Genomic DNA, 9,256 nt, shown 5'->3' with positions numbered 1-9,256 from the left:
CGGGGTCTCCTTCAGTCACCACATCTCTCCCTCCTTAGTCCCGTTTCAACCCGGCCGAACGGGGTCTCCTTCAGTCACCACATCTCTCCCTCCTTGGTCCCGTTTCAACCCGGCCGAACGGGGTCTCCTTCCGTTACCACATCTCTCCCTCCTTGGTCCCGTTTCAACCCGGCCGAGCGGGGTCTCCTTCAGTCACCACATCTCTTCCTCCTTGGTCCCGTTTCAACCCGGCCGAGCGGGGTCTCCTTCCGTTACCACATCTCTCCCTCCTTGGTCCCGTTTCAACCCGGCCGAGCGGGGTCTCCTTCAGTCACCACATCCCTCCCTCCTTGGTCCCGTTTCAACCCGGCCGAGCGGGGTCTCCTTCCGTTACCACATCTCTCCCTCCTTGGTCCCGTTTCAACCCGGCCGAACGGGGTCTCCTTCCGTTACCACATCTCTCCCTCCTTGGTCCCGTTTCAACCCGGCCGAGCGGGGTCTCCTTCAGTCACCACATCTCTCCCTCCTTGGTCCCGTTTCAACCCGGCCGAGCGGGGTCTCCTTCCGTTACCACATCACTCCCTCCTTGGTCCCGTTTCAACCCGGCCGAGCGGGGTCTCCTTCAGTCACCACATCTCTCCCTCCTTGGTCCCGTTTCAACCCGGCCGAACGTGGTCTCCTTCAGTCACCACATCTCTCCCTCCTTGGTCCCGTTTCAACCCGGCCGAGCGGGGTCTCCTTCCGTTACCACATCTCTCCCTCCTTGGTCCCGTTTCAACCCGGCCGAACGGGGTCTCCTTCAGTCACCACATCTCTTCCTCCTTGGTCCCGGTTCAACCCGGCCGAGCGGGGGTCTCCTTCAGTCACCACATCTTTCCCTCCTTGGTCCCGTTTCAACCCGGCCGAACGGGGTCTCCTTCAGTCACCACATCTCTCCCTCCTTGGTCCCGTTTCAACCCGGCCGAACGGGGTCTCCTTCAGTCACCACATCTCTCACTCCTTGGTCCCGTTTCAATCCGGCCGAACGAGGTCTCCTTCAGTCACCACATCTCTCCCTCCTTGGTCCCGTTTCAACCCGGCCGAGCGGGGTCTCCTTCAGACACCACATCTCTCCCTCCTTGGTCCCGGTTCATCCCGGCCGAACGGGGTCTCCTTCAGTCTGCACATCTCTCCCTCCTTGGTCCCGTTTCAACCCGGCCGAACGGGGTCTCCTTCAGTCACCACATCTCTCCCTCCTTGGTCCCGTTTCAACCCGGCCGAGCGGGGTCTCCTTCCGTTACCACATCTCTCCCTCCTTGGTCCCGTTTCAACCCGGCCGAACGGGGTCTCCTTCAGTCACCACATCTCTTCCTCCTTGGTCCCGGTTCAACCCGGCCGAGCGGGGTCTCCTTCAGTCACCACATCTTTCCCTCCTTGGTCCCGTTTCAACCCGGCCGAACGGGGTCTCCTTCAGTCACCACATCTCTCCCTCCTTGGTCCCGTTTCAACCCGGCCGAACGGGGTCTCCTTCAGTCACCACATCTCTCACTCCTTGGTCCCGTTTCAATCCGGCCGAACGGGGTCTCCTTCAGTCACCACATCTCTCCCTCCTTGGTCCCGTTTCAACCCGGCCGAGCGGGGTCTCCTTCAGACACCACATCTCTCCCTCCTTGGTCCCGGTTCATCCCGGCCGAACGGGGTCTCCTTCAGTCTGCACATCTCTCCCTCCTTGGTCCCGTTTCAACCCGGCCGAACGGGGTCTCCTTCAGTCACCACATCTCTCCCTCCTTGGTCCCGTTTCAACCCGGCCGAACGGGGTCTCCTTCAGTCACGACATCTCTCCCTCCTTGGTCCCGTTTCAACCCGGCCGAGCGGGGTATCCTTCAGTCACCACATCTCTCCCTCCTTGGTCCCGTTTCAACCCGGCCGAGCGGGGTCTCCTTCCGTTACCACATCTCTCCCTCCTTGGCCCGTTTCAACCCGGCCCAACGGGGTCTCCTTCTGTCACCACATCTCTCCCTCCTTGGTCCCGTTTCAACCCGGCCGAACGGGGTCTCCTTCTGTCACCACATCCCTCCCTCCTTGGTCCCGTTTCAACCCGGCCGAACGGGGTCTCCTTCAGTCACCACATCTCTCCCTCCTTGGTCCCGTTTCAACCCGGCCGAACGTGGTCTCCTTCAGTCACCACATCTCTCCCTCCTTGGTCCCGTTTCAATCCGGCCGAACGTGGTCTCCTTCAGTCACCACATCTCTCCCTCATTGGTCCCGTTACAACCCGGCCGAACGGGATATCCTTCCGTTACCACATCTCTCCCTCCTTGGTCCCGTTTCAACCCGGCCGAACGGGGTCTCCTTCTGTCACCACATCTCTTCCTCCTTGGTCCCGTTTCAACCCGGCCGAACGGGGTCTCCTTCAGTCACCACATCCCTCCCTCCTTGGTCCCGTTTCAACCCGGCCGAACGGGGTCTCCTTCAGTCACCACATCTCTCCCTCCTTGGTCCCGTTTCAACCCGGCCGAGAGGGGTCTCCTTCAGTCACCACATCTCTCACTCCTTGGTCCCGTTTCAATCCGGCCGAACGTGGTCTCCTTCAGTCACCACATCTCTCCCTCCTTGGTCCCGTTTCAATCCGGACGAACGTGGTCTCCTTCAGTCACCACATCTCTCCCTCCTTGGTCCCGTTTCAACCCGGCCGAACGGGGTCTCCTTCAGTCACCACATCTCTCCCTCCTTGGTCCCGTTTCAACCCGGCCGAACGGGGTCTCCTTCAGTCACCACATCTCTCCCTCCTTGGTCCCGTTTCAACCAGGCCGAACGGTGTCTCCTTCAGTCACCACATCTCTCCCTCCTTGGTCCCGTTTCAACCCGGCCGATCGGGGTCTCCTTCAGTCACCACATCTCTCCCTCCTTGGTCCCGTTTCAACCCGGCCGAACGGGGTCTCCTTCAGTCACCACATCTCTCCCTCCTTGGTCCCGTTACAACCCGGCCGAACGGGGTCTCCTTCAGTCACCACATCTCTCCCTCCTTGGTCCCGTTTCAACCCGGCCGAACGGGGTCTCCTTCAGTCACCAGATCTCTCCCTCCTTGGTCCCGTTTCAACCCTGCCGAGCGGGGTCTACTTCAGTCACCACATCTCTCCCTCCTTGGTCCCGTTTCATCCCGGCCGAACGGGGTCTCCTTCAGTCACCACATCTCTCCCTCCTTGGTCCCGTTTCAACCCGGCCGAGCGGGGTCTCCTTCAGTCACCACATTTCTCCCTCATTGGTCCCGTTTCAACCCGGCCGAACGGGGTCTGCTTCAGTCACCACATCTCTCCCTCCTTGGTCCCGTTTCAACCCGGCCGAACGGGGTCTCCTTCAGTCACCACAACTCTCCCTCCTTGGTCCCGGTTCAACCCGGCCGAACGGGGTCTCCTTCAGTCACCACATCTCTCCCTCCTTGGTCCCGTTTCAAACCGGCCGAACGGGGTCTCCTTCAGTCACCACATCTCTCCCTCCTTGGTCCCGTTTCAACCAGGCCGAGCGGGGTCTCCTTCAGTTACCACATCTCTTCCTCCGTGGTCCCGTTTCAACCCGGCCGAACGGGGTCTCCAACAGTCACCACATCTCTCCCTCCTTGGTCCCGTTTCAACCCGGCCGAACGGGGTCTCCTTCAGTCACCACATCTCTCCCTCCTTGGTCCCGTTTCAACCCGGCCGAACGGGGTCTCCTTCAGTCACCACATCTCTCCCTCCTTGGTCCCGTTTCAACCCGGCCGAACGGGGTCTCCTTCAGTCACCACATCTCTCCCTCCTTGGTCCCGTTTCAACCCGGCCGAACGGGGTCTCCTTCAGTAACCACATCTCGCCCTCCGTGGTCCCGTTTCAAACCGGCCGAGCGGGGTCTCCTTCAGTCACCACATCTCTCCCTCCTTGATCCCGGTTCAACCCGGCCGAACGGGGTCTCCTTCAGTCACCACATCTCTCCCTCCTTGGTCCCGTTTCAACCCGGCCGAGCGGGGTCTCCTTCAGACACCACATCTCTCCCTCCTTGGTCCCGGTTCATCCCGGCCGAACGGGGTCTCCTTCAGTCTGCACATCTCTCCCTCCTTGGTCCCGTTTCAACCCGGCCGAACGGGGTCTCCTTCAGTCACCACATCTCTCCCTCCTTGGTCCCGTTTCAACCCGGCCGAGCGGGGTCTCCTTCAGTCACCACATCTCTCCCTCCTTGGTCCCGTTTCAACCCGGCCGAACGGGGTCTCCTTCAGTCACCACATCTCTCCCTCCTTGGTCCCGTTTCAACCCGGCCGAGCGGGGTATCCTTCAGTCACCACATCTCTCCCTCCTTGGTCCCGTTTCAACCCGGCCGAGCGGGGTCTCCTTCCGTTACCACATCTCTCCCTCCTTGGCCCGTTTCAACCCGGCCCAACGGGGTCTCCTTCTGTCACCACATCTCTCCCTCCTTGGTCCCGTTTCAACCCGGCCGAACGGGGTCTCCTTCTGTCACCACATCCCTCCCTCCTTGGTCCCGTTTCAACCCGGCCGAACGGGGTCTCCTTCAGTCACCACATCTCTCCCTCCTTGGTCCCGTTTCAACCCGGCCGAGCGGGGTCTCCTTCAGTCACCACATCTCTCACTCCTTGGTCCCGTTTCAATCCGGCCGAACGTGGTCTCCTTCAGTCACCACATCTCTCCCTCCTTGGTCCCGTTTCAATCCGGCCGAACGTGGTCTCCTTCAGTCACCACATCTCTCCCTCATTGGTCCCGTTACAACCCGGCCGAAAGGGATCTCCTTCAGTCACCACATCTCTCCCACCTTGGTCCCGTTTCAACCCGTCCGAACGGGGTCTCCTTCAGTCACCACATCTCTCCCTCCTTGGTCCCGCTTCAACCCGGCCGAACGGGGTCTCCTTCAGTCACCACATCTCTCCCTCCTTGGTCCCGTTTCAACCCGGCCGAACGGGGTCTCCTTCAGACACCACATCTCTCCCTCCTTGGTCCCGTTTCAACCCGGCCGAACAGGGTCTCCTTCAGTCACCACATCTCTCCCTCCTTGGTCCCGTTTCAACCCGGCCGAACGGTGTCTCCTTTAGTCACCACATCTCTCCCTCCTTGGTCCCGTTTCAACCCGGCCGATCGGGGTCTCCTTCAGTCACCACATCTCTCCCTCCTTGGTCCCGTTTCAACCCGGCCGAACGGGGTCTCCTTCAGTCACCACATCTCTCCCTCCTTGGTCCAGTTTCAACCCGGCCGAACGGGGTCTCCTTCAGTCACAACATCTCTCCCTCCTTGGTCCCGTTTCAACCCGGCCGATCGGGGTCCTCCTTCAGTCACCACATCTCTCCCTCCTTGTTCCCGTTTCAACCCGGCCGAACGGGGTCTCCTTCAGTCACCACATCTCTCCCTCCTTGTTCCCGTTACAACCCGGCCGAACGGGATCTCCTTCAGTCACCACATCTCTCCCTCCTTTGTCCCGTTTCAACCCCGCCGAGCGGGGTCTCCTTCCGTCACCACATCAGTTCCTCCTTGGTCCCGTTTCAGCCCGGCCGAGCGGGGTCTCCTTCCGTCACCACATCTCTCCCTCCTTGGTCCCGTTTCAGCCCGGCCGAGCGGGGTCTCCTTCCGTCACCACATCTCTCCCTCCTTGGTCCCGTTTCAACCCGGCCGAGCGGGGTCTCCTTCAGTCACCACATCTCACCCTCCTTGGTCCCGTTTCAACCCGGCCGATCGGTGTCTCCTTCAGTCACCACATCTCTCCCTCCTTGGTCCCGTTTCAACCCGGCCGAACGGGGTCTCCTTCAGTCACCACATCTCTCCCTCATTGGTCCCGTTTCAACCCGGCCGAACGGGGTCTCCTTCAGTCACCACATCGCTCCCTCCTTGGTCCCGTTTCAACCCGGCCGAACGGGGTCTGCTTCAGTCACCACATCTCTCCCTCCTTGGTCCCGTTTCAACCCGGCCGAACGGGGTCTCCTTCCGTCACCACATCTCTCCCTCCTTGGTCCCGTTTCAACCCGGCCGAACGGGGTCTCCTTCAGTCACCACATCTCTCCCTCCTTGGTCCCGTTTCAACCCGGCCGAACGTGGTCTCCTTCAGTCACCACATCCCTCCCTCCTTGGTCCCGTTTCAACCCGGCCGAACGGGATCTCCTTCAGTCACCACATCTCTCCCTCCTTGGTCCCGTTTCAACCCGGCCGATCGGGGTCTCCTTCAGTCACCACATCCCTCTCTCCTTGGTCCCGTTTCAACCCGGCCAAACGGGGTCTACTTCAGTCACCACATCTCTCCCTCCTTGGTCCCGTTTCAACCCGGCCGAACGGGGTCTCCTTCAGTCACCACATCTCTCCCTCCTTGGTCCCGTTTCAACCCGGCCGAACGGGGTCTCCTTCAGTCACCACATCTCTCCCTCCTTGGTCCCGTTTCAACCCGGCCGAGAGGGGTCTCCTTCAGTCACCACATCTCTCCCTCCTTGGTCCCGTTTCAACCCGGCCGAACGGGGTCTCCTTCAGACACCACATCTCTCCCTCCTTGGTCCCGTTTCAACCCGGCCGAACAGGGTCTCCTTCAGTCACCACATCTCTCCCTCCTTGGTCCCGTTTCAACCCGGCCGAACGGTGTCTCCTTTAGTCACCACATCTCTCCCTCCTTGGTCCCGTTTCAACCCGGCCGATCGGGGTCTCCTTCAGTCACCACATCTCTCCCTCCTTGGTCCCGTTTCAACCCGGCCGAACGGGGTCTCCTTCAGTCACCACATCTCTCCCTCCTTGGTCCAGTTTCAACCCGGCCGAACCGGGGTCTCCTTCAGTCACAACATCTCTCCCTCCTTGGTCCCGTTTCAACCCGGCCGATCGGGGTCTCCTTCAGTCACCACATCTCTCCCTCCTTGTTCCCATTTCAACCCGGCCGAACGGGGTCTCCTTCAGTCACCACATCTCTCCCTCCTTGTTCCCGTTACAACCCGGCCGAACGGGATCTCCTTCAGTCACCACATCTCTCCCTCCTTTGTCCCGTTTCAACCCGGCCGAGCGGGGTCTCCTTCCGTCACCACATCAGTTCCTCCTTGGTCCCGTTTCAGCCCGGCCGAGCGGGGTCTCCTTCCGTCACCACATCTCTCCCTCCTTGGTCCCGTTTCAGCCCGGCCGAGCGGGGTCTCCTTCCGTCACCACATCTCTCCCTCCTTGGTCCCGTTTCAATCCGGCCGAGCGGGGTCTCCTCCAGTCACCACATCTCACCCTCCTTGGTCCCGTTTCAACCCGGCCGATCGGTGTCTCCTTCAGTCACCACATCTCTCCCTCCTTGGTCCCGTTTCAACCCGGCCGAACGGGGTCTCCTTCAGTCACCACATCTCTCCCTCATTGGTCCCGTTTCAACCCGGCCGAACGGGGTCTCCTTCAGTCACCACATCGCTCCCTCCTTGGTCCCGTTTCAACCCGGCCGAACGGGGTCTGCTTCAGTCACCACATCTCTCCCTCCTTGGTCCCGTTTCAACCCGGCCGAACGGGGTCTCCTTCCGTCACCACATCTCTCCCTCCTTGGTCCCGTTTCAACCCGGCCGAACGGGGTCTCCTTCAGTCACCACATCTCTCCCTCCTTGGTCCCGTTTCAACCCGGCCGAACGTGGTCTCCTTCAGTCACCACATCCCTCCCTCCTTGGTCCCGTTTCAACCCGGCCGAACGGGATCTCCTTCAGTCACCACATCTCTCCCTCCTTGGTCCCGTTTCAACCCGGCCGATCGGGGTCTCCTTCAGTCACCACATCCCTCTCTCCTTGGTCCCGTTTCAACCCGGCCAAACGGGGTCTCCTTCAGTCACCACATCTCTCCCTCCTTGGTCCCGTTTCAACCCGGCCGAACGGGGTCTCCTTCAGTCACCACATCTCTCCCTCCTTGGTCCCGTTTCAACCCGGCCGAACGGGGTCTCCTTCAGTCACCACATCTCTCCCTCCTTGGTCCCGTTTCAACCCGGCCGAACGGGGTCTCCTTCAGTCACCATATCTCTCCCTCCTTGGTCCCGTTTCAACCCGGCCGAACGGGGTCTCCTCCAGTCACCACATCCCTCCCTCCTTGGTCCCGTTTCAACCCGGCCGAACGGGGTCTCCATCAGTCACCACATCTCTCCCTCCTTGGTCCCGTTTCAACCCGGCCGAGAGGGGTCTCCTTCAGTCACCACATCTCTCACTCCTTGGTCCCGTTTCAATCCGGCCGAACGTGGTCTCCTTCAGTCACCACATCTCTCCCTCCTTGGTCCCGTTTCAATCCGGACGAACGTGGTCTCCTTCAGTCACCACATCTCTCCCTCCTTGGTCCCGTTACAACCCCCCGAACGGGATCTCCTTCCGTCACCACATCTCTCCCTCCTTGGTCCCGTTTCAACCCGGCCGAACGGGTTCTCCTTCAGTCACCACATCTCTCCCTCCTTGGTCCCGTTTCAACCCGGCCGAACGGGGTCTCCTTCAGTCACCACATCTCTCCCTCCTTGGTCCAGTTTCAACCCGGCCGAACGGGGTCTCCTTCAGTCACAACATCTCTCCCTCCTTGGTCCCGTTTCAACCCGGCCGATCGGGGTCTCCTTCAGTCACCACATCTCTCCCTCCTTGGTCCCGTTTCAACCCGGCCGAACGGGGTCTCCTTCAGTCACCACATCTCTCCCTCCTTGGTCCCGTTACAACCCGGCCGAACGGGATCTCCTTCAGTCACCACATCTCTCCCTCCTTGGTCCCGTTTCAACCCGGCCGAGCGGGGTCTCCTTCCGTCACCACATCCGTTCCTCCTTGGTCCCGTTTCAACCCGGCCGAGCGGGGTCTCCTTCCGTCACCACATCTCTCCCTCCTTGGTCCCGTTTCAACCCGGCCGATCGGGGTCTCCTTCAGTCACCACATCTCTCCCTCCTTGGTCCCGTTTCAACCCGGCCGAACGGGGTCTCCTTCAGTCACCACATCTCTCCCTCCTTGGTCCCGTTTCAACCCGGCCGAGCGGGGTCTCCTTCAGTCACCACATCTCTCCCTCCTTGGTCCCGTTTCAACCCGGCCGAACGGGGTCTCCTTCCGTCACCACATCTCTCCCTCCTTGGTCCCGTTTCAACCCGGCCGAACGGGGTCTCCTTCAGTCACCACATCTCTCCCTCCTTGGTCCCGTTTCAACCCGGCCGAACGTGGTCTCCTTCAGTCACCACATCCCTCCCTCTTTGGTCCCGTTTCAACCCGGCCGAACGGGGTCTCCTTCAGTCACCACATCTCTCCCTCCTTGGTCCCGTTTCAACCCGGCCGAGCGGGGTCTCCTTCAGTCACCACATCCCTCTCTCCTTGGTCCCGTTTCAACCC

This window comes from Hemitrygon akajei, unplaced genomic scaffold, assembly GCF_048418815.1.
Source record: "Hemitrygon akajei unplaced genomic scaffold, sHemAka1.3 Scf000041, whole genome shotgun sequence".
In the NCBI taxonomy this organism is placed as follows: Eukaryota; Metazoa; Chordata; class Chondrichthyes; order Myliobatiformes; family Dasyatidae; genus Hemitrygon; species Hemitrygon akajei.
Note: the sequence above shows the minus strand (reverse complement) of the source record.